Genomic DNA, 24813 nt, shown 5'->3' on the forward strand with positions numbered 1-24813 from the left:
GAACTCCGTAATCATCGGCGCTTAAAATAAATGAAGGGTTCTGAGGATGAGGAGGGATTCCCGGTCAGCCTGAGTGACAGAAGCTGCAGGATCAGGTTGGAGGGCAGAGGCCCCACAATGGGGAAGTCCAGTGTCCTGATCCTCCCTTCTCACCCAGGTGCACGGCGCAGGGACTGGCAGGGAAGAGGGTGGGCAGATCCTGAATTCTGATAGCGTTTATCCCAGGCTCAGCGTCACATTTTAAGTCTTCCTGATTTAGGCTCATCGGAGCGCAGGGTGGTGGTGGGGGCGGGGGAGGGGATGTGGGGAGGATGGGGACGAAGATTCCTGGAGAGAAGAAAACTGCTCTGACCCCCGCCTCCAATCTCTTCCAGAGGAGGTAATCGAGCTGGGAGAAACCACAGTACTTGCCCAAGGTCATCCCACAGGCGGGTGGTGGAGGCAGAATTTGAACTCACCCTCACCCCCCCCCCCCGCCCCCACGTCCTGGTGACAGGGGTACAGAGGCTCCCCGCTCTCCCTTCCAGTCGGTAACAGCTCCTGCTGCACCTCCGAGTGCAGGAAGGTGGGGGCAGCCTCTTCCCCCCGCCCCGCACCCACTATTCCTGCGCCAACCTGACCCACACGTTTGCCGCCCTCCCGGCTCCAGCCTCCTCCTTCCCTTCTTCCCAGACCCCAGACCCCAACCCCCTGCCCGCCACTCCGGAGCCGGAGACCCCCTCCCTCCAGAGCCGCGCCGGCAAGTTTGTCTCCAAGCAGCAAGGCCGGGACCTGGCGCCCAACAGCGTTCAGGCCGGGCGGCCAGCCACACGACCCCAGGGTCCAGCAGAAAAATAATAAATGACGACGACAGCTACCGCTTCACCAGAGCGCACTGCGTGCGGGAGATGCTGCCGCTCCGGAAAGTTGGGTGGCACGCCGGGGCTCACACCGCGATAATAATGCCAGTTAGCATTGGATGGAGGGCTTCTTGAGCGCCAGGCGCAGGTCTGCAGGCGTTAGGAGCGCAGATCCCGCCAGGACCCCCAAACACGGGCACTACCGTTATCACCCCCATCCTCCGGGGAGAAAATCGAGGTTTGGAGAATTGCCCAAGGTCACGCAGCCAGTGAATGGACCCAAACCCAGGCAGGGTGACCTGGGGGGAGGGGGGGAGCCGCGAAGGAGGGGATGAGGTTGGGGGGAGGGAACAATTTTTTGTGCCATCTCCATTACTCAGAGAAGTAGCAGGCTTCAACCCTGCAGTGCCAGGGGCTGGCCCCGAACGCCCCAAGGCTGCGCGCAAACCACCCAGCTCCCAGCTCCGACGACTCCAGCGGGCGGCGGAGAGGAATTCCCGGGGACCCGGGCGGGACCGCGGCCAGGAGCGCCGGCTGCGGCGAGTGCCGGCTCGCACGCGGTCCGCGCGGCCAGATCCCGGCTCCCGGCTCCCGGCTCCCGGCTCCCGGCTCCCGGCTCCCGGCTCCCGGCTCCCGGCTCCCGTGCGCCACGGGGCGCCCCTCCCAGAAGCTGGAGAAGGAACACTCACCATAAAAGAGAGGGCGACCGCCTGCAGGTCTGGGCTCCCCGGGGAGGCGCCCGCCCGAGCTTCCCCCGGAGACGCCGGCAGGCTCCCTGGGGCCAGGGGTGCGTCCTCGCCGCGGGTGCCCGGCAGCAGCGCCCCCTCCGCCCGGCGGGGTGGCCTGGAGTTGGAGCGTTCTTGGGGAAGTTGGCGCTCGGACGCCGCGGGAAGGTGCGGGAGGTCGGTCGGGGAGGAGCGGGCAGGCGCCCTCCTGCGCGGATCCCGGGGGCGCGCCGAGGCCCTCGCCGTAGCCGCTGCTCCAAAGCTCTCCGCGCCCCGACGCGGAGGGAGGGCGGCGAGTCCCGAGCTCAGGGCTCACGGGCCGCGCCTCGGCCGCCCTGCGTCTTCCCCGGCGCCCGGAGCGCGAGCAGCGGCGGTGGCTGGCGTTGGGCCCCGGCCGCGGACTGCGGGGCGCTCATCGCCCTCCCCGGGGGCCGGGCGCCTTTGTGCGCGGGGCGCGCCGGCCGCCGCGGCCAGCCCTGGATGCTGCAGCCGCCGCCGCCTCCCCCTCCTCCGCCGCCGCCCGCTCCCCGCCTTCCCGGCCGGCCCGGAGGCTGCAGCTGAAAGCCGATCCGGCTGAGCTCATCCCTGAAGGCCACTAATCCAATAGCCGCGGAAGGCGCGGCCGCCGGGAACGCCCCTTCCCCCACCATCCCGCGCCCCGGCCCGCCCGTCCCAGCCCCGGCCGCCGCTGCCGGCGCCGCCGCCACCTTCCCGAGGCCACCCGCTGGCGGGAGAGGGAAGTGGAGCCCGCGCCCCGGTGCAGAGCCGGCGGCGGCGAGGTCGCCATTCACCCGCCCGCTCACTCCCTCACTCACGCACTCATTCATTCATGCGCGCGGGGCCTCCCCCATTCATTCAAGCGCGCCCGCCCGGGTGGGTACCCCTGAGGGGGAGGAGACACCCTGCGCCATTCCGGAAGCTTGGGTGTCTTTACCCAACCGACGCACGTGGGCAAGAGCAGCCGGGAAAAGAGAATGGTTGAATATCCTCTTGACCTAGACACAGGACCACACTTTTTATTTTTTTTAAGATCAAGCTCCAACTCTCATCTCTGGAAGTTCAATTGCATACCGTACTTGCTTCGCAGGGCCTTCCGGGCTCGCCCACCGGAGCTGCTGGGAAGTGGATTTCTCTGCTCAGACGATGGTGGACCCCTGCTTTGTGAGTTGGAGCTGGTGAGATAAGGAAGATGGCATGGCCAGAGCGGAGGCCTAGGGGGTGCTGCTAGCAGCATCTGTGCTGCCTTGGGGAAAGCTGAAAGTTCCCATTCGGGGGGCCATCTTCTGTGCGCCCAGACTTGACTTCAGTTCCATCCCGCAGTCCTTTGTCTCATCGCAGCTGTCTCTGTGCCAAGTACCAGAAAGCCTAGCTACGGAGCTCCCGCCTCACCTGGGACACAGACAAGTAAAGACAATCCAACCAATGGGGCTGTGGGGCTCCTTTCCCAGACTGGGAAGGGCAATCTGGGAGTGCTTCCTGGTGGAGGTGGCTACACAAACAAGTATGACTGGGTGGTCATTTGGGTCACCTACCAGAGCACAGAGCCTATGGTATGCCTGGAATGTGAGCAGAAAGTGGCAAGAGGAAGCTGGGGGCACAGACAGTGCCTGGGGTCTTGGGGGCCATCCGGAGTCTGGCCTTTCCCCAGGACCATTTGGAGAAGCCGTTAACCAGGGAAGTGACATTGTCAGATTTGCACTCTAGAAAGATCTCTCAGCATCAGAGTGGATGGATGGAGGGAACCAGCGTGAAGGCTACTGAAATAGCCCAAGCAGAGATGATGCGTGTTGAGTCAGGGCAGTCGTGGTGGGGTGATAAAAGAATGTATTGACTCAGGACCAAACCAGAGAGGGTCGGACCTGCATTACCACCATTTGTCCACCATCCAGATCTGAAATATCATGGCTGACATGTACACATAAGGAACTGTTTGACATAGAAATTGGACTCAAAAGAACTGTTGGCCCAGAAAGAAACTCACTATAGACTGGTTCATTTGCCTCTCACCATAACCATTATTGCTTGTCTCATTTTCGGTTCTTATAAGTGTATTTCTAGTATCACATGAGCTCACTCATCTGGGGAAATGATGAACAACTTAGACTGATGAACAAGAACAGCATCGATCAGACTGGCGGACCTCAGAGGGAAGGTAAGGGAGAGTGGGAAGGTAAGGGAGAGAGATCATCCAAAGGACGTGTGTGCATGCATATGAGCCTAACCAGTTGTCACGGACAACAGGGGGGTGGGGGCATGCATGGGGAGGGGTTTGGGATGGGAATGGGGGGGATGAGGACAAATATGTGATACCTTAATCAAGTAATAATAAAAAAAAAAGAGTGTATTGACCAAGTGTTTATGGCACTTATTCTGTGTTGTTATTGCATTTGTACATCCGTCTCCCTCCTAATACTGTGAACCCCTAGGAGGGCAAGTATCTGTTCTTGATATCTCTGGATCCCTGTACCTCTCCTGGAACAGATATTGAGTAAATGGGGTTGAACTGACCCGAATGGCAGTTCAGAACTCCCCTCACACTTACTGTATCTCCAGGGATCTCCTCGGCAGTCCTTCCTCCCAGAGCACCTACTTGACAAGCAACTGTGGGGCCAATGGGAGCGGTTGAGGAACAAGAAAAGAACATCTGAGGAAAGAAGGTCAGGAGCAAAGAAGCGTTTAAAGAAGACTTTTAAGCTGGTGGTTTCTCCCCCTGGACCCAACCCAATCCGGCTGACAGGGTGGACGAGGGTGTGCCCATGGCTGCCCCTCCTTGTTAGAAAGCATTACAACAGCTTCAAGCACTAGTTGGGGAGGGCGCAATGGTCACCATGTGAGAAACCACCTCTTTCCTCTGCTGGGGGCTCCAGATGGGCTCACTTCAGGGGCCCTGTATCTGAGACTGTGCCTTAGGCACAAAGGAGTGTCCACATCAGCGCTTCAGGTCCCTGGATATCCGGGGAAAGAACTTGCCAGGATACCCAGATTGAAGTGAGCAACCTCTGCGATGGCTCCCAGTGATCCCCGACTCTTAGTTTCACACCCTTGTGCAACAACTCTTCCCCTTAGGTGTGGGCTGGCCTTATTGACTTGATCCTCAGCAATAGAACACCATAGAAGTGTAGAAGTGATGGGATGTCCCTCCAAGATTAGGTTATTAAAAACCTGTGGGTTGCCCGGTGTTGCTCAGTGGTTAAGCGTCGACCTATTAACCAGGAGGTCACGGTTTGATTCTTGGTCAGGGCCCATGCTCAGGTTGCCAGCTCCATCCCCTCCTGCATGCCCATCAATGATTCTCTTTCATCATTTATGTTTCTATCTATCTCTCTCTCTCTCTCCCTCTCCCTTCCTTTCTGAAATATTTTAAAAACAAATCCTGTGGTTCTGTTTCACTCATCTTCTCTCATTCTTGCTCTTGCTGTCTTTTGGGATCACCTCTCTGGGAGAAGTCAGCCGCCAAGTTCTGAGGCAGCCTTTGGGGAGAGGCCCAGGTGGTGTGGGACTGAGGGCGGCCAACAACCATGTGAGTGAACTTGACCTTGGATTGCTCCCTAGCGGAGCCTTCATATGAGACCGCAGCCCTGTCTGACACCTTGACTGTGATTTCACGGGAAACCTTGAGTCAGACATACTCATCTGGGCTGTACCCAGATGCCTGACCCACAGAAACTGTATGAGAATACATGCTTGTTGTCTTAAGCGGCTAGATTTTGGAATAATTTGTTGTGTAGCCATAGATAATTAATGCAATATGGCCTTACGTGTCCAAGGATGATTCAAAAAATAAACCCTCGAAGAACTAGCCAGTCTCATTCACAAAAGGAAGCACAATATTTCATCAACATAGCCAGGCAGTTCTGGGCTTACATTTCAATTCAGATTCTTTGGGTCTTAGCTTCCTCGTTGTAACAGGGACAGAAGAATCTCCTGAGCATGGTTCTCTGTTGTCGTTGTCTACTGTCTACTTCTCACCAAGATCTACAGCAGCCTTGGAATTCCGGAGTGGAGGCAAAGTCCTGCCTAGAGCCGAAACCGGTTTGGCTCAGTGGATAGAGCGTCCATCTGCGGACTGAAAGGTCCCAGGTTCAATTCCGGTTAATGGCATGTACATTGGTTGTGGGCACATACCCGGTAGGGGGTGTGCAAGAGGCAGCTGATCGATGTTTCTCTCTCATCGACGTTTCTAGCTCTCTATCTCTCTCCCTTCCTCTTGGTAAAAAAAAAATCAAGAAAATATATTAATAAAATTAAAAAAAAGTCCTGCCTGGAGCAGAAGGTCCATTGGGGGTCCATGCAGTCAGGGTAACAGAACTGCCGCTTATAATGCAAAGCTGTGTACCACACCACGGCTCGTCTCTTCTCCCAACAGGGCTTGGTTTACCATCTATTGTACTTTCCAGGTTTTAGACATGGAAGCCCTGGTCTCCTGCTCTGTCTTCCGCAAGTCTCAACTGTGGTTTAACAGAAGTCAAGGAACATTCTCCTTTCTGGAACATCCTGGAGCTTGACGCTTGCTCCAGAGATGCGCAACGCCACGGAGGAGAATGTGGCGTGTGAGGTCTGCACGGCTCTGCCCTCCATCCCTCCTTCCCTCTGAGCCCAGCCCGCAGTGTGGTATTGCCCATCAGGCGCTCGTCTCTCTGATCTCGTTCCTCTTAACAGCTCAGCAGGATATCCTGTCCTTCCCCACCCCTGCAGCAGCCTCCTCACCTCTGCCCCACTGCCAGAGCTGTCTGCATCAACTTAAACTCTTCCCCCTGCCCTCCCTTCCCTCAGAAGTGCCCCAGGGCCCACAGGATGGTTTCCCCAGTCTCAGCTGGATTTGGCTCCTGTGTGCTGGTCTTCCAGCCGTGCTCGGGGCCAGGCCACACTGAGGCCCCCTCAGCAATTCCAGTGAGCCACGCTCCTCCTCCCTGACACGGGCCTTTGCTCACACTGACCTCTCTGTCTGGTGCGAACTCCCCAGGCAGCGCTGATTCACCCTCCAGCTGCCTCTGTGCATGGTCTGTCCCAGGAAGACTCTGACACCCTGGCTCAGTGTGCTTCCTTCCCAGTCCCACTGTTGCTGTTGCCTCTTGTCCTGCTCAACCCTCCTGCTCCCGAGATGTAAGCATTTCTAGGGCACAGCTGTCTTTGTTCATCTTTATGGCTTTTTCTCTTCACCCCCACCTACCATTTCATCTTACTCATGTCTAAGTCCAAAGCTCTACCGTCTTCCCAAGTAGCCCTGGGTGGGCCAGGGGCACGCCACTCTGGGGCCGGACCCGAGTCACACCGGGCAGGGCCTTCGGGAATTGTCAGGCTCCTGCAGCAGACGTTGACTCTGAGGACCGGGCTGTGCCTGATTCATCCCGCTGCTCCTGGCGCGCCACCTCGCCTGGGGCCAGGCTCACAGGGAACATCTAATGCGTGTCTATGGGGTAAATAAAAGGCCGAGGGGCAGGAAGGCAAGGCAGAGGTTGGAAGGAAGGAAGAGAGGCTGGCTCTCCTGGCATCCTTCCCTCTTTCTCTCTTCCTCTCTTCCTTCTCATTTAATACATTGAATGCTGAAACTTGGATTAATCAAGGGTCCTTGGTTCATGACACACTGTCCTCATTAGCCTCTGCACAGCCCTTATTATTTATGTATTTATTTATAATATCATAAATACCCATGAGCCCACCCACCATCCAATTGCAGGGACCTACATCTTCATAGCATCTCCTTACCTAGCCCATCTTTTGCCTTCCCTTCTCATTCAACTGCTACCCTGGTTGTTAAGGTTTATAACTTCCTTGTATTATTATTTTATATATATATATATAAAGATATATATATATATATATATATATTAGCCTTGAGTGGAAAAAATACATATATATATATAAAAATTTAGGCAAATGTACATGCCTAAACATTTTTATTTAGTTGTGCCTATATGTTTTTAAGCTTTATTGAAACACATTATAGTGCATCTTGTTTTCTAGTACTTGCTTTTTGGAATTGACAAGGTTCATGCATGTTGATGCATGTAACTGTAACCCATTCATCGTCACGGCTTATAATCATTCAGTAGGTGGACAAACAGAATGCTCAGAAATTACTTGTGACATGTTGAAGATGGTAAGAAGCGCTCTATTCAAGGGGGTTTTGTAGTTGAGGGGAGCGGTCGGGCCCCATGTTGAACACAACGAGGACAAGTGGGAATTTATAGCCAAGGAGCAGGGTGGGGGTCCATGGATAGAAAATTACTCAGAGCAAACATCGGGGGGAAGGGAGGATTCTGGCTAACCTCATCTCACAGGGTTTTTGCAAGAAGCAGGTCAGAGTGAGGGATGAGGAATTTTTCAGCTCTCAAGGGTGGTCAGATGCCAAAGGGTGGTAGATTTCCACTAACCTGACAGGATTCTTGTTCAAACTGGATTCTAGAAGGAGAGAGGGAAGTGCAAAGACAGGTCTGTTCAAACGGGAGCCTGGTTAAAATTTGGGGAAAGGAGAGCGTCTTTCTCAGCAATTCATTTTTTCATGCTCCTCTCAAGGGGCGTTTAGATTGATTTTGGTTTGGGGCTATTGTGGACGGCTCTGCTGTGAACATACTTGAACATTTCCCCGAGTACATCTGTGCTAATGTTTTCTTAAGTCTATTCTTAGGAGTGGAATTGTTGATTCACTGTCTAGCACGGGTCAGCACACCAAAATGAAATGCTGAAAACGGCTTCCCTCCTCCACATGACACGTCAGCCGGGAAATGCAAATTAAAACAACAGTGAGCAACCATGACATACCTATTGGGACGGCCAAGATCCAGAACACGGACAGGACCGAACGCTGGCAAAAATGTGAAGAAACAGGAAGTCTCGTTCATTGCAGGTGGTTTGCAAACTAGCACAGCCACGTGGAAAGACAGTTTGGCAGTTTCTTACAAACTCAAATGCTCTTACCATCTGATTCAGCAATCAGGCACCTTGTATGTATCCAGACGAGTTGAAAATTGATGTCTACACAAAACCCTGCACGTGGATGGGTATGGCCACTTTATTCATAATTGTTAAGACTTGGACATGACCAAAATGTCCTTCAACAGGCAAATGGACAAACAGTGGCACATGCAAACAATGGAATATTATTCAGCACTAAAAAGAAACGAGCTAGCAAGTCATAAAAAGACATGGACCTAAATGCTTGTTGTAAGTGAAAGGAGCCAATCTGATAAGACTACATTCTATATCCACCCGAGAATGCCCTCCACCTGAGTCATGACACCCAAGTCCCCATGTGGCGATGCGGTGGGCCACCCAGTGGTGCTGCACAGAAGCTGGGCAAGCAGCATGCTCTCCTGCAGCTGGCCTTGCAGACTGGCTCCTGCACGAACCCATGGGGAGCCGGACCTGCCCCTGTCGTCCTGGTGGCTGTGGCCCGGCTTACCCAGAAGACACTGCACGGGTGTGGGGCGGGCTCCTTGCAGGCGTCCAGCATCTGAGCACAGGGGCTATCCTGGCACATGAGCCCTGGTGTCCTGGGGAAGGGTGGCAGGGGGAGTGAGAGCGAGCTAAGTGGACACCCCACATTCTCACCTCACCTCCATCCTCGTCACCCCTGCCCCCAGGTAGCCGGCAAGAGGTGCAGCATGTCGTCAATGCCCACCCTGTTCCGCACCACCCCCTGGTGGTCAGCACATGCCATAGCGAGCAGTCCAACACCTGGTCTAGGGGACAATTTGCATATTGGGCTTTTATTATACAGTATGGGTGGTAATATCTACCAAATGGAGTTGTCCCGCAAGTGGTGATCTTACATAAGCTATCAAATGTCTGGGAGCTCCGCTTTCCGGTCTGTAAATTGGAACTAGCAAAGTGCCTTTTCCTAGTGACATCTATCACTTTTGGACTTAGAGCAGCCAAACCACCTTCCTAAGTGTGAGGAAGTCCCCACCACACGAATCTGGGTAGGAAGCAGAGTTACTTCCCAGTGATGGGCAAAAAGCCCAGCCCTTGGTCTTGGCTCTCAGATCTCCTGCAAAAATCATCTCACATTTTGCTTTTGTGTGAAATCAAACACCCAACTCCCCTTCATTTCCCAGCTTCCTTTGCTGCTGGATGCAGCGTGATCTAGATTCTGCCAAGCAGACACCCCAGCCTGTTTTAAGAAGTGAGCTCTGTGGGGAAACGCGGGGCCTAGGCCGCCCCTTCTGGCGGGTACGTCTGGGGAAGTAGAGGCAGATCTTTTCTGATCTCAGCTGTAGCAGAAGCTCCCTCCAGGCCAGATCTACGGTGGAGTTACAAATGTGTTCCCGAAAACTCGGTACAGAACCTCCTTTTCCATAGTCCTGGTGATTCTGTGAGTTATTTAATGTTTTACTACGCCCCAATCTGCACAAACTAGGCACCCTTTCTGTTGCTGCCCCTTTTCCAGGCTACCCGACCGCTCAGCCAATCAGAACCTTCCTCTTGGGTCTTCAAAGCTGGAAGCAGCCTTAGCTGGTTGCTCAGTGGTTAGGGCGTCAGCCTGTGGACTGAGGGGTCGTGGGTTCAAATCACACCCAGGACACAGACCTCAATTTAGGGCTCCATCCTGGGCCTGAGTTGGCATGCAGGAGGCAACCAGGTATGTGTCTCTGTAGTTTCTCTTGCATCCATGTTTCTCTCTGTCTCTCCCTTTTCCTTCCATTCTCCCTAAAAACATCAATGAGGAAAAAATATCCTAGGATGAGGATTAAAAAAGAAAACTGGAAGCAAGCATTCAAAAAAGGATGGTGAATTTATTCTGATGGTGGGAGGGGTGGCCACAGCAACCTTCAGATCCCAGGGACAGTGTTAGCAGTGGGTGCCCACCCCTTTGTCCAGTGATCAGCTGGGCATGGCATCTGTCTTCAAACAGACTGGGTTTGGGGTGTGATTCCAGCTGTGGTTCTGCTGCCCTGAATTTGTTGTTGATTTTATTGTCCCTGCCTGCCTTTTTTTGGATCTGGTTCTCCAGCCTTCCCAGTCATTCTGTGATTTCCCAATTTCCTTTCTTTTTGTTCATACAGTGAATTACATTGATTGAGTTTTCCATGTGGAGTTAGCTTTGCATTTCTGGGATAAGTCCCATTTGGTCCTGTTTATTCTTTTAACTAGAGGCCCAGTGCATGAATTTGTGCACGAGTGGGGGCCAGCCACCAACCCCAATTGGGACCGATCAGGGCCAGACTGGCTGGGGGAAAGGGGCCATGGGCCATTGGCTGGCTGGCCCTGCCCCCAATTGGGGTGGGGGCAATTGGGGGCAGGGTTGGCCCAGGAAGGAGATGTAGGCGGTTGGCTGGCCAAACCCTCCCCAAATCAGGGTCGGGGGGTGATCAGGGGTGGGGGTAGCTAGGGGGAGGGGCCGCAAGAGGTTGGGTCCTGATCGGGGTCCAGATCGGGCTGGTTGGCTGCTGCAGTGCGAGTCATAGCTATCGATCATTCTGGTGGTTCCGGTTGTTCTGGTCACTTGGCTTTTATATAGATAGATACCTTATTGGATTCCTTATGCATCTATATTCATAAAGGATATTGGTCTGTGCTTTTCTTGTAATATCTTTGCCTGGGTTTGGTCTTCAAGAATGAATTAAGAGCCCTGGCCAGAGTTTCTCGATGGCTGGCGCCTCGGAGGAAGGATCGCAGATTTAATTCCCAGTCAAGGGCACTTGCCTGGGTTGCAGGCAACTGATGGATGTATCTCTCTCACATCGAAGTTTGTCTCTCTCCGCCCGCCCTCTTTTCCTTTCACTCTCTAAAAATAAATGGAAAAAATAACCTCCAGTGAAGATTAACAAAAAAAGAAGAAGAAGAAGAAGAAGAAAAGAATTAGTTAAGAAGTGTATCTTTATTTTCTATTTTCTGGAAGAGTTTGTGTAAAATTGGTATTGTTTCTTCCTTAAATGTTTCACAGAGTTCATCGGTGGAGTAATCTGGCCCTGACATTTTCTTTGAATTTCTTTAAAAAATAGAAATTGAACTTCTTGGATAGATATAGAGCTACATGGCCCTCCGTCTCTTTCTTAGTGAGCTATCGTTCATTTATATCTTTTAAGAAATGCATCCATTTTATCTTATTATTGGGTACATTAGCATTAGGTTGTCCATAGTATTTCCTTATTATCCTTTTCATATTTGTGGAATCCGTGGTGATGTCTGTCACCTCTTATTTCTGATATTGGTAATTTGGTAATTTGTTTCTTTTTTGCCTGCTCAGTCTGGTTAGCAGTTTATCAATTTTATTGATCTTTTCAAAGAAGCACCTTTTGGTTTTACTTATTTCTTTGGACTTTTTTTTTTTCTATGTTATTGATATGTACTCTAATCTTTGCTAAAAGTTCTTTTTGTTTTCCTGCTTAGTTTGGCAACCATTTGCTTTTCCTTTTCTAGTCTCTTAAAGTGAAAGCTAAGATAATTGATTTGAGATCACTTTTCTTGTCTAATATAGGCATTTTAGTGCTACAGATTTCTTTTTAAGGGCTGTTTTGGCTGCATCCCACAAATTTTGCTATGTTGCTTTTCCTTTTCATTCAGTTCAAAATGCTTTGTGACTTCAAATTCTCCTTTGACTCCTAGGTTGCTTAGAATTTTGTTATTTTGTTTCTAAATATTTGAAGATTTTTCCAGAAATCATTCTGGTATTGATTTCTAATTTAATTCTGTAGTTGTCAGAGAATATTCTTGGTGTGACATGAAATTTTAAATTTATCATACTAAAATTTGTTTTATGGCTCAGCACATAGTTGATCTTAGCCTGTCCAGTGTGGCTCTGTGGCTGATCATCGAGCTATGAACCAGGAGTCCTGGTTTGATTCCCAGTCAAGGCACATGATCTGGTTGTGGGCTTGATTCCCAGTAGGGGGTGTGTAAGAGGCAGCTGATCAGTGATTCTCTCTCATTGTTGATGTTTCTCTCTCTCTCACCCTCTTCCTTCCTCTCCGAAATCAATGAATAAATATTTTTTAAAAGAACATAGTTGATCTCTGTAAATGTTTTGGGTGTACTTAAAAAGAATGTGCATTTTGTTGTTGGGTGGAGTGTATTGGAAATAGCAATGAGGTCAAATTAGTTGTGTTAGTCAAGTCTTCTAATGACTTCCTGTCTACCTGTTCTGTCAATTATTAAGAGAAGGATGTTGAAATCAGTTTTTCTTTCACATGTTTTTGGTACAGTCACCTGTGAGTGACGTCCCTTTATGTATGAAACGACCTTCTTTGTGCCTGCTAATACTCACTTTTCTGAAATCCGCTTTGTTTTGATTTTATTATATTCACTCTGGCTTCATTTTAAAATATTAGCCTCATGTATCTCTCCCCATCATTTTATTTGTAGCCTATAGTATAGGTAGCCTATAGGACAGTAAATTTAAAATGAATTTCTCCCAAGTAGCATTTTGTTGTGACTTGATTCTATTATCTGATAAAGGGTAATCTCTGCCTTTTGATTGGGGCATTTAAACTATTACATTGAATGAGATTATTGATATGCTTGGTTTTAAATCTACCGTTTTGCTATTTGTTTTTTATTTGTTTTGTTTTTCCCCCTCTCTTTTTCTCTTACTTTTGATTAGTGTTTAAAATTTCATTTTGTTTCCTCTGCTGGCTTATTGGCTGTAAGTCATTGTTGTGCTATTTTAGTGGTTGCTTTGCGGTTTATAGTACACATCTTTCCCTAGTCACAGCCCACCTTTAAGTAACATACTGCATCACATGGAGAATAAGAGCATTTCATGTCTCCCCTCTTGGCCTTTGTGCATGGTTGTCATACATTTTACTCCTGTCATGCATTTTACATATGTTACAAACCCCTTAATACATTTTAATTTGTGCTCTAAACCGTTGATTATCTTTTCAAGTTATTTAAATAATAATTTAAAGGTCACTCTATTTGCCCATATAGTTACCATTTTTAAATACTCCTCATCCCTTTGCATAGATCCATATGTCCATCTGCTATAATTTCCCTTCTGCCTGAAGGATCTCCTTGGAACATTTCTTATAGAGCAGCCCGCTGCTGATGACTTATTCAGCCTTTGTATGTCTGAAAAAAATCATATTTGCCTTCATTTATGAAAGATATTTTCTCTAGGTAAAAAAAATCTAGGTTGATGGAATTTCCTCCCCAATTTTAGCACTTTAGAGATGTTGATGCTTATTTTTTAGCTTCCATTGTTTCTGACAACAAAAATCCACAGTCATCCTCAGCTTTGTTATTCTGTAGGTAATGTGTTCCCTCCTCCCTCCAGGTTACTTGTAACATTTTTCTTTATCAGTCATTTCAACCCATTTGATTATGATGTGTCTGGGTGTGGGCTTCTTCATGTTTCTTTTTTTTTTTTTAATATATTTTATTGATTTTTTAAGAGAGGAAGAGAGAGAGATAGAGAGTTAGAAACATCGATGAGAGAGAGTCATTGATCAGCTGCCTCTTGCACACCCCCTACTAGGGATATGCCCGCAACCAAGGTACATGCCCTTGATCGGAATCGAACCTGGGACCCTTCAGTCCCCAAGCCGACGCTCTATCCATTGAGACAAACCGGTCTCGGCTTCTTCATGTTTCTTGTGCTTGAGTTTTGCTGAGCCCTTTAGATCTGTGGTTTATAGTTTTCATCATCTGGGGATTTTTTTTTCTCCATTATTTCTTCAAATATTTTCTCTGCTCCCTCCATTTCCTTCAGAGGCTCCAATTGCACACATATAGGTCACCCAAAGCTGTCCTGCGGCTCACTGTCCTTCGGTTTGCTTTTTTCATCTGTTTCATCTCTGGGCTTCATTTTCAGCAGTTCCTATTTTTATGTCTTCAACTTCACTAGCCCTTCCTCTGCTATAGCTAATTGGCAGTTAATCCCATACAGTGTATTTTCATCTCAGATACTGTAGTTTTCGTCTCTAGAAATTCAAATTGGGATATATATATATATATATATATATATATATATATATCCCACATCTATATTTAACATATGCAGCTTTCCTCTAGGATCTTGAACGTATGCAACACAGTCATAATAATTTTTAAAATGTCCTTGTCTACTAATTCTATTATCTGTGTCGTTTCTGAGTTGGTTTCAATGGGTTGATCTTTCTCCTCCCTTTGCTTTGTGTGTGCCTGCTTCTTTGCATGTCTGCTCATCTTTGCCCTCTGGGCAGCAAGACCCTTTTGAGGATTCTGTTTGACGTCCTACTGGCTGGTGGGAATAGATCCTGTTTTTTCGTTCTAAGGGAGCTTCAGGGATCATTCCCTCTGGCCTTCTTAGTAGTTATTTCCCAGGCCTTGGATCGTATCCTCTTTTTTTTTTTTTTTTTTTTTAATATATTTTATTGATTTTTCACAGAGAGGAAGGAAGAGGGATAGAATTAGAAACATCGATGAGAGACAAATATCAATCAGATGCCTCCTGCATACTCCCTACTAGGGATGTGTCCGCAATCAAGGTACATGTCCTTGACAGGAATTGAACCTGGGGCCCTTTAATCCACAGGCCGACTCTCTATCCACTGAGCCAAATCAGCTAGGGAAGATAGTTTCCTCTTATGCACATTGTGATCTTGACTCAGCGGAATCCTTCAGGGGCCCCTTTGCAAATCTCCATGGTCCTCTTCCTTTCCTGGACATTTCTGTCACCTTGGCCTGCCCCTTGCTCTCAGCTCCATATTCCTAAATCAAGGAGGGGACCAAGCTCTGCCTGGCTTCCCCCTTTTTCAGTACCACGGCCTGGAAATTCTCTAGGCAGTAAGCTGGCCAGCTGTTTGTTCCCACCCCTTAGAGGTAAGGGTCCTTCCCTGCCTATTGTCTAATACCTGGAGAACCGTTGTTTCCTACATTTCATCCGGCGTTTCAGTTCTTTCAGGTGGAAGGGAACATCCAGATTCTGTTGCTCTGTCTGGGCTGGAAGCAAAAGCCTTCCTTTTGCACTTCCTTTTGGACGCAGAGTGCTTTTCTGGTGTTTATAATGGAAAACCTGTGCTGAAACACTACCTTACACAACGAATGTGAAGATTAAATGAGGGAACACAGGCAAATGCTCAGGACAGTGCCAGCACAGAGCTCATCCTCCACTGATGTTGATGTACAAGTCAGCTTGTGCTGTGACAACAAAAACCTCCATAGCTCAGTGGCTTACAAACATCGAACATTTCTAGCTCACGGATCTGCGGGTGTGTTTGCTCTGCTGAACGCTGTTTGCCATGACTCAGCTGTGGCTGTTTGTCATGACTCAGCGGTGGGTGGCTTTCTCATTCTGGGACCCGGGCTGGCACACACAGCCTCTGAGATGACGGGAGATGTGTTGCCTATGGCATCCTCTCATCTTCCATTGGCCAGAGCAGGCCCCGTGGCCTTCCCCGTGCCCACAGCGAGTCCTGCAGAGAAGGGACGTGTGATTCTCTTACAGAAGAGGGAGCTGATACTTGGGGACAATTACACAATTTACTATAGCTGGAGATAGTTATTAACATCCTCTCCTGCAGGTAAATTTCCTTGTACAATTTTGTTCAAAGCAATGCTTTAGGTCACAGTGGTCGGTAAACTCATTAGTCAACAGAGCCAAATATCAATAGTACAACGACTCACATTTCTTTTGAGAGCCACATTTTTTTTAAACTTAAACTCCTTCTAATGCCACTTCTTCAAAATAGACTCGCTCAGGCCGTGGTGTTTTGTGGAAGAGCCACACTCAAGGGGCCAAAGAGCTGCATGTGGCTCGCGAGCCGCTGTTTGCCGACCACAGCTTTAGGAGAATTGAGGTGGATAGATCTCTGCCCATTAGCATTTTCTTTATTGCAGACATATAGCTGTCCTCGTTTGATTTGTGATTGACTGTGGACTCTGATTGGTGCAGGAGGAAAGGCAATTCACTCACAACAGGCTGGAAGGCCATTGAGACAGGTGGATAGAGAGAACTGGCACTTCGAGGGCAAACAGTATCATGGATCTGAGCAGAGGGTGGGTAACTGAATAACTCGGTTCAGTCGTCGATGTGCCACTTCTATTTCAGGTGCCAAGCCTTTATTTTTATTTTTACCAGTTGTACAGGAAACAAGGACCCAAGACCAAGGCTCCCATGATGCATTTGAAAAAATCAGCCCATCCCTGGAGGATGCCAGTCATTTCCCTCTTCATCCAGGAATCTACCCTACCCACCTCAGCCTGAATGGTCTGCCCTCCACTGAATTCAAAGAGCCTTTGTTTCAGGGTATTTCACTTGGCAATGAATTATAGGCCTACACGGAATAGATTTTTCTGTTACATTAATTAACTACCATGTGGTTCGAGGATGAAGGAACTCAGATTTCCCAAGCACTTCCTCTGTGCCAGGTCCCTGACATGTAGAGGCTATTCTAAAACTCACAATGACTTGCTGACGTAGGCCCTGGTGGCTCTGTGCTACAGGTGTGGAAAGAGAGGCGCAGAGAGGTTAAGATCAAGGTCACGTAGCTAGGAAGTGGCAGAGCTGTGATTTGAACTCCTTTAGCGTTTGCTATAGCAGAGAGTGTCTGTTCCATTCCGTTTCATTGTCAGAACCAGGAATCTGGGGGTCACCGGATGCCTCTCTCTCTTCTTTCCTCCCCATCACCAGTTCCATGGGTTTTGCCTCCTAATAGCTTCCTCCCGTGTCCTCTTCAGGCGGAGCTACCGCCGCCTCTCATACGTTAACCATTCTCCCTCTGCCTGATCTTGCGCTCCCGAGACCATCTCCAGGTCTCCACACAGCAGCCACATTTACAACACCGGTCATGCTGAAACCCAGGAAAAGCTTCCTTTTGTTCTTGGACTTCCTTCAGGAAGTCATAAAGGAAAAAAATGAATTTAAGTAGGAAAAAATCTATAAAACTCCCAGAGGCAAAAAATAAGAATGCATATAAATTGCCATAAAGCAAGCTAAAGAACTAACAAGTTAGAGGGAACTATTTATAATACCACATGACCAACAAAGAGTTTTATTCCTCAGTATATATACTTAACAAATTAATAGAAAGTGATCAACATCCAATAGCAAAATCACAAAAAAAATTTGTTTATAAGAAGAGAGAAAAGTGACCTATGAATTCATAAAAAAAAAAATATGTTCTACTGCTCATGTGATTACATAAATAAGAGACAAACAAAAGGGTTGCCTACCATGTTGGCATATATTAAAGTTCTGATGATACACATGTTGATGAAGTTGTAAGGATCCACGCAATTTCCCTCAGAGTTTGTACAATCAAGGCTATTTAAAATATATATATATATATATATATATATTGTTGATTTTTCACAGAGAGGAAGAGAGAGGGATAGAGAGTTAGAAACATCGATGAGAGAGAATCATCGAACAGCTGCCTCCTGCACACCCCCTTCTGGGGATGTGCCTGCAACCAAGCTACATGCCCTTGACCGGAATCGAACCTGGGATCCTTCAGTCCACAGGCTGACGCTCTATCCACTGAGCCAAACCAGTTTTAGCAATCAAGGCTATTTTAATACCTTTGCAGACTTCTGGCACTCTGACTTGGAAGCCATGCTGCCTATGAAATATATTAAGATAACACATGCATCTTGTATTAAACATAATTTTTGCTGATAGTGAAATATTGAAAGAATTTTATAACGTTGCCTTTGAAATCACTTGGCTATAAGTAATTCTGATGATCACCTATTTAATCTATGACAGGCTGCTTCTCAACAGTCATTATACATACTTGCGAATTCCTGCAAAATGAGCCAAATATATAACCTAATGATTGTTTTAGAATAGAATCCATTTTTTATGAATAAGGACATTGTAAAGTGATACATCGTAAAGATAGATAATTAAATATTGATTGGCCTCAGACTTGCCATTTGCCTTTGTGTCAGGAAGTGAATATGCACTGTTCAGCGCCGGGCACCTCCTAGGCCCGGATGCTGAGCTAGGCCTCTAGACCATGCTTGCGGCGAAAGGGCCTGGACAAACATCTCGGGGGACAACGGGGCGATGTCTCTCAGCATTACAATGTGCAGACTTTCCCCCCCACACATCTACTCACCCATGTGCCCGAACATGCCTTTATCAGAGTGTTCCTGGCCACATGGCACGTAATAACAAAAAATAGAAGAAACTTAAATTATGCATTGGTATGGATTGAGTCATATAAAATGCCATCCACTGCACTGAAGTGGAAAAGGCTCTTGGTGCATTGTCAAGCAAAACAAATGAAGGTACAAAACAGGGTTTAGAATCCCATCCTCCTTCCCCACACACTACTGTCTTATTTATTTATTTATGTATTTATTTATTTATTTATTTTTTTAGGAGAAGTGGTATATTCTTACATATGTGTGTGCATTTGTGAAATAGTTCTGGAAGCACATATGGGAAACCTTGACCGTGGTTATCTCTATGGAGTAAGGCAGGGATGGTGAAGGCATTGAATTCTCTTTGAATACAATCCAGGAGTTATTTATAATAATAAAAGCATAATGTGCTAAGTAGACCAGACATCCTTCCAGACAACATTCTGGACGAAGCCAGGGCTGCGAGGGAAGCCCAGGTCCCGGGTGCCAGGGGGAAGCCAGTGCCAGCAGCCGGGGAAGGAAGGCCTACTCTTGCACAGATTTTGTGCATCGGGCCTCTAGCTTTTCATAACAGTTTAACAAAGGGGTAAGAAGAGGGAAGGAAAGGAGAAGGAAAAACAAATTCTTAAACCGGACTACAAAGTTGCATGTTCAGGATCCTGCCCGCTCAGGCTCTACTTTGGGCTCCTTGCCCGCCCTGTGAATGCTCTAGGTCACCCATTTGCTCTCAGTTCTTCAGATTTCTAGTTCTCCCTCCCATCTCTGGCTCTTGGCACATGCTGTTCCTTCTGCCTGGAACTACCCCCACTAGCACACATGTGTGTGTGCGCGTGCACACACACACACACACACACACACACACACACACAGTTAATTTTCATTCCTCCTCCCAATGATTTCTTGCCCCTGAGGGAAGCTTTCGCTGACATCTGGGGCTGGGCCAAACTCCCTGCTGTGCACTTTCGTAGCATGACACTAATCCCAGTTTAAAATTCTGTGCCTATAGGGTTTTGTTTCACGTCTGGGCCCTTTAGTAAATTGCTGATAATCGTATCTCCGACATCTAACACCGGGTCCGACGTGTATTAGGTGCTCCGTAAATATCTACTGAGGAAGTGAACCCACTAGGGAGGAAGGAGCGGAGGGCGGGGCATTGTTTTTCCAGCACGGCCCCTGTCACGGTCTTCCCACCCAACAGCCTTAAAATTTGAGCTAACAACTTTTCCTTCGTCACAGTAAGTAATCTGCAAAGGACTTCCCCAGCCCTGGTATAACACATAAGAACGAGCACTCTCTAGACCAGCCGGCATGACTCGGTGGTTGAGCATCAACCTGTGAACAGGAGGTCACAGTTTGGGATTCCCAGCCAGGGCACATGCCTGGGTTGTGGGCTCCATCCCCAGTAGGGGGCATCCAGAAGTCAGCTGATAATAATTCTCATCACTGATGTTTCTATCTCTCCCTCTCCCATGTTCTCTCTAAAATCAATAAAAACATTAAAAAAAAAAAAAAAAAGGAGAAGAAGAATGAACACTTCCTTATGGAGAAGGGGAAGAGGTGTCAGTGGGCTTCCTTTTAGTACTTTTAGATTTTTGTTGATGTCATGGTTGTTTAAACTCAACAGAATAAATGTCCATTTCATATTGGATATTATTTTTGTCACACATGCCAGACAGGCTTAACATAAACTTAAAAGGAACAACTATAATACATAGACAAAACAAAGATAAAGGGAGATTTCCACTGAGAATATGGCTGACAGACCTGACTCTCCCAGAGAAACCAATATAAACTTTGGGTAAATTTACTTCTCCCAAAATGTACCCCCCCTCCCCCCCCCAAAAAAAAAAAAAAAAGGCAGATTCCTGACAAGAGTCAACATTTGGAAAAAATGAAAAACTCAGATGACTCACTCAAGCTCAAGGCTTTTAGTCTTGGCCTAAATGTAACTCAGCACCACACAAGTTTTTCACCTGGGAAAGAAGAGGACAGAGTTCAGGACAACCTTGGCCACTGGAAAGGAAGGGGAAACCTAGAAAGGAGCAGGCCAGAGAGAGAAAGTCCCAAATTTGTGCAAAGTCTCTCCTCAGACCTCTGTGTAGCCCTCCGTCTGTGCACGCCTGGGGCAGGGGGTGAGCAGCAGGGTTAAGGAACCAAGCAGTGAACCGAGGTGTGAGCTGCTCCCCAGGGGAAAGAATTTGCAGATGGAACCCAACGAAAGTAATTGCTGGCAAAGGAAAACAAGCAAACATACAAAGAAGAATCTCGAATCTCAGCAACATAATTGCCACAATGTTGGGGATACAATCCAAAACTGTTTGACAAATGAAGATTAGGAAAATTGGACCCATCATCAAGGAAAAAGAAAATGAGCCTGGTTAAAGTGGTTCGTTTGCTTGAGCATCATCCTGTGCACTGAAAGGTTGCCGGCTAAATTCCCTGTCAGGGCATATATCTGGGTTGTGGGTTCGATCCCCACTTGAGGTAAGTACAGATAGCAACTGAAGGATGCTTCTCTCTCACATAGATGTTTCTCTCTCTATGCATGTCCTTGGGTGAGGATTAAAAAACAAGAAAAAAGAAAATCAACAAAGACTAACCTTGAGATAGCTCAGATGTTCAAATGAGAATATAAGGATTTTATTTATTTATTTATTTATTTATTTATTTATTTTTTAATATTTTATTGATTTTACACAGAGAGGAATTGAGAGGGACAGAGAGTTAGAAACGTCGATGAGAGAGAAACACCGACCAGCTGCCTCTTGCACACCCCCCACTGGGGATGTGCCCGCAACCAAGGTACATGTCCTTGACCGGAATCGAACCTGGGACCTTTCAGTCCGCAGGCTGACGCTCTACCGCTGAGCCAAACCGGTCCCGGCAGAGAATATAAGGATTTTAAAGCAGCTGGTGTAATTATAATTTTATACTATAATTCTACACAAACTCTTCCAAAAAAAAACCAAAAAACAAAATAAGAAAGAATGAAATACTTCCCAATTCATTCTGAGGCCAGCATTACCCTGATAACAAAGCTGAAGACACAGCAGGAAAAGAAAACCACAGACCAATATGAACTTAGAAGCAAACATTCCTTTAAAAATTTAGTGAATTTAATTTAACAGTATATTAAAGAAAATAACATATCCTGACCAAGTGGGGTTTATACTAGGAATGCAAGATTGGCTCAACATTCTGAAGCCAATCAATATAATTCATAATACAGATGAAAAAGACAGCTATATGATCATGTTAATAAACACTCAAAAAAGCTTTTGAGAAAATTCAATTCTCATCTGTGATAACTCTCAGCAAACTAGGAATAGAAGACAGTAAAGGAAATTTTTTCATCCGGATAAAGGGTATCTACTAAACACCTACAGCTAAACTCATACTCACTGGTAAAAGACTGAAGCATTTCTCCCCAATATGTAGACAAGAATGCTCACTCTCATCATTCCTATCCAGCATCATACTGGAGATCCTAGCAAGAGCAATGAGGCAAGAAACAGAAATGAAAGACATTTAAACAGGAAAGAATGAATGAAAGAAAAAAAGGAAGGAAGGAAGGAAGGAAGGAAGGAAGGAAGGAAGGAAGGAAGGAAGGAAGGAAGGAAGAAAGGAAGGAAGGAAGGAAGAAAGGAAGGAAACTGTATTTGTTAACAACATGACCATCTGTTCTGGCTGATTTTCTCAGTGGTTAGAGTATCAGCCTGCAGACCAAAGGGTCTCTGGTTCGATTCACAGTCAAGGGTACATACTTGGGTTGTAGGTTCAACTCCTGGCCCTGGTCCAGGTGCGTGGGAGAGGCAACCAATCAATGTATCTTTCATATTGTTGTTTCTCTTCAAACCCCCACTCCCTTCTACTCTCTCTAAAAACCAATCGAAAAATATCCTTGGGTGAGAATTAACAACAACAACAACAAATTCCCTACAAGCAAAACATGATCATCTAGGTAAAAGTTTCAAAGAATCAACAAAATAAGCTATTTAGAATACTAGGTGAGTTTATTGATATCGGAGGACAAAAAGTGAACATACAAAAATCAATTGTGCTTTATATACTTTCAATGTACAATTATAAATTGAAATTTATAAAAGTGTCATTTATCCATATACATATAAAAGCCTAATATGCAAATTATCCCCTTGGGAGTTCTATCGGGAGTTCGATTGCTGGCTATGGCATCACTGACCACCAGGAAGTTGCATGGAACAGTAGCAGGAAGTCCCTGATTGGCCCTGATCTTGGGCTAGGCCTAGGGACCCTACCCATGCATGAATTTTGTGCCTGGGCCTCTAGTAAGATGATAAAAACCAATATATGTGGTGATAATTTTTTAAAAGTATGTGTAAGATTTGTCTGAGAGAAATCAAACAGGACTTAAATTAATGGATAGCTATACCATGTTCATAAATCAGAAGACTTATTAGTAAGATATCAGTTCCCCTCAATTGATATACGTATAGACTCAACACAACCCCAATCAATGTTCCAGGAGGCTTTTTGACATTGACAAGCTGATTCTAAAAGTAATATGGAAAAATAAATAAAAATCTACAATAATCAAATCATTTGAAAAAAAGAACAAGTTAAAGGATTCAAATTATCTAGTTTCATAACTTTTAAGCTATAGTAATCAATATTCACTAGTATGGTATTGGCATATGAGTAGACATATAGATCAATGGAACAGAATAGAGCCCAGAAATATACCCATTCATAAGAGTCAATTAATTTTCAACAAAGGTGCTAAGCTAACTCAATGGAGAAAACAATCCTTTTTATTTTATTTTATTTTATTTTATTTTATTTTATTTTATTTTATTTTATTTTATTTTATTTTATTTTTAATTCTCACCTGAGGATATTTTCCCAATGATTTTTAGAGAGAGTGGAGGAGAAAGGGAAAGACAGAGAGAAATATCGATGTGTGAGAGAAACATATCAACTGGTTGCCTCTTGCACCAGCCCCGACCAGGGCCAGGCTGGGGTGGGATGGAAGAGGGGCGGGGGGGGGGGGGGGGGGGGGGTGAGTGTGCCCTTGACCAGAATTGAACCCGGGACCCTTCAGTCCGCAGGCAGATGCTCTATCCACTGAGCCAAACTGGTTAGAGCAGGGAAAATAATCTTTAAAAAAATGTTTCTGACCTTAGATTTAGGCAAAGATTTCTTAGAAAGGACACACAGAAACACGGACCGAACAAGAACAGTTGGTAAATTCCTCAAAATGAAAAGTTCCTGTTCTCTGGAAGACTGTTAAAATTATGAAAAGACAAGCCATCATGGGGAGAAATATGTGCAAGATGCATATCTGATAAGGGTTTGTTTCCAGAATTTATGAAGATCCCTCACAGCTCAATAATAAGAAAACAAATAAGTCAGCTTAAAATATGGGTAATAAAATTTGTATATGTACAAAAATACAGAATGTTAATAGAAGTATAAATCACCCTACTTTATACTTAAGTGGGGTCTTGGCAGTTTTCCTTGCTCTTGGGGGTGTGGGCTGGGGAAAGCATGGGACCAGAAGCCGGATGCGGACACCGGTGATTTGTGTGTCCATTTGGATGTGGACGTGCAAAGTCACTGGAAGGTCAGGATGCTAAAGTGGCTTTCTTTCTATAGCCCTTCCTTCCTTCCTTCTTTCTTTCCTTCCTTCCTTCCTTCCTTCCTTCCTTCCTTCCTTCCTTCCTTCCTTCCTTCCTTCCTTCCTCTCCCCCTCCCTCCCTCCCTCCCTCTCCCTCTTTCCCTCCCTCTCTCCCTCCCTTCCTTCCTCCTTCCTTCCTTCCTTCCTTCCTTCCTTCCTTCCTTCCTTCCTTCCTTCCTTCCTCTCTCCCTCCCTCCTTCCCTCTCTCCCTCCCTCCCTCCCTCCCTCCCTCCCTCCCTCCCTCCCTCTCTTTCTTCCTCTTTTCTTCTTCCTTCCTTCCTTCCTTCCTTCCTTCCTTCCTTCCTTCCTTCCTTCCTTCCTTCCTTCCCTCCCTCCCTCCCTCCCTCCCTCCCTCCCTCCCTCCTTCCTTCCTTCCTTCCTTCCTTCCTTCGTTCCTTCCTTTCTTTCGTTCTTTCTTTTGTGTGTGTTTTCCCCTTCTGCTGCCAGGCCTCCTTCCTGGCCTGCCTCTAGGATGCACCTTATCCCTCCTGCCCTGGCCTGTGGCCCGTTCAGCCTCCTCCTCATCTTCACGCCTTCCTCTCTGGAGCCATCTCAGTCAGCACCTGCTCTCCAGCCAGAG

The 24813-nt window shown here is 47.0% G+C and overlaps 2 protein-coding genes across 2 annotated transcripts in view; both read right to left on the bottom strand.

The window, feature by feature from the left end:
- SPSB4 (splA/ryanodine receptor domain and SOCS box containing 4) overlaps positions 1 to 2099 on the bottom strand; it is a 68479-nt gene extending 66380 nt beyond the window's left edge. The window contains exon 1 of the mRNA XM_084901805.1: positions 1529 to 2099. The gene's annotated coding sequence lies outside the window, so the exon portion shown is untranslated. The remainder of the gene's footprint in view (positions 1 to 1528) is intronic.
- CLSTN2 (calsyntenin 2) overlaps positions 1 to 24813 on the bottom strand; it is a 908802-nt gene that overhangs the window by 108084 nt on the left and 775905 nt on the right. The gene's annotated exons all lie outside the window — the stretch shown is intronic.

This window comes from Pipistrellus hanaki, assembly GCF_964339955.1.
Source record: "Pipistrellus hanaki genome assembly, chromosome: 13".
In the NCBI taxonomy this organism is placed as follows: Eukaryota; Metazoa; Chordata; class Mammalia; order Chiroptera; family Vespertilionidae; genus Pipistrellus; species Pipistrellus hanaki.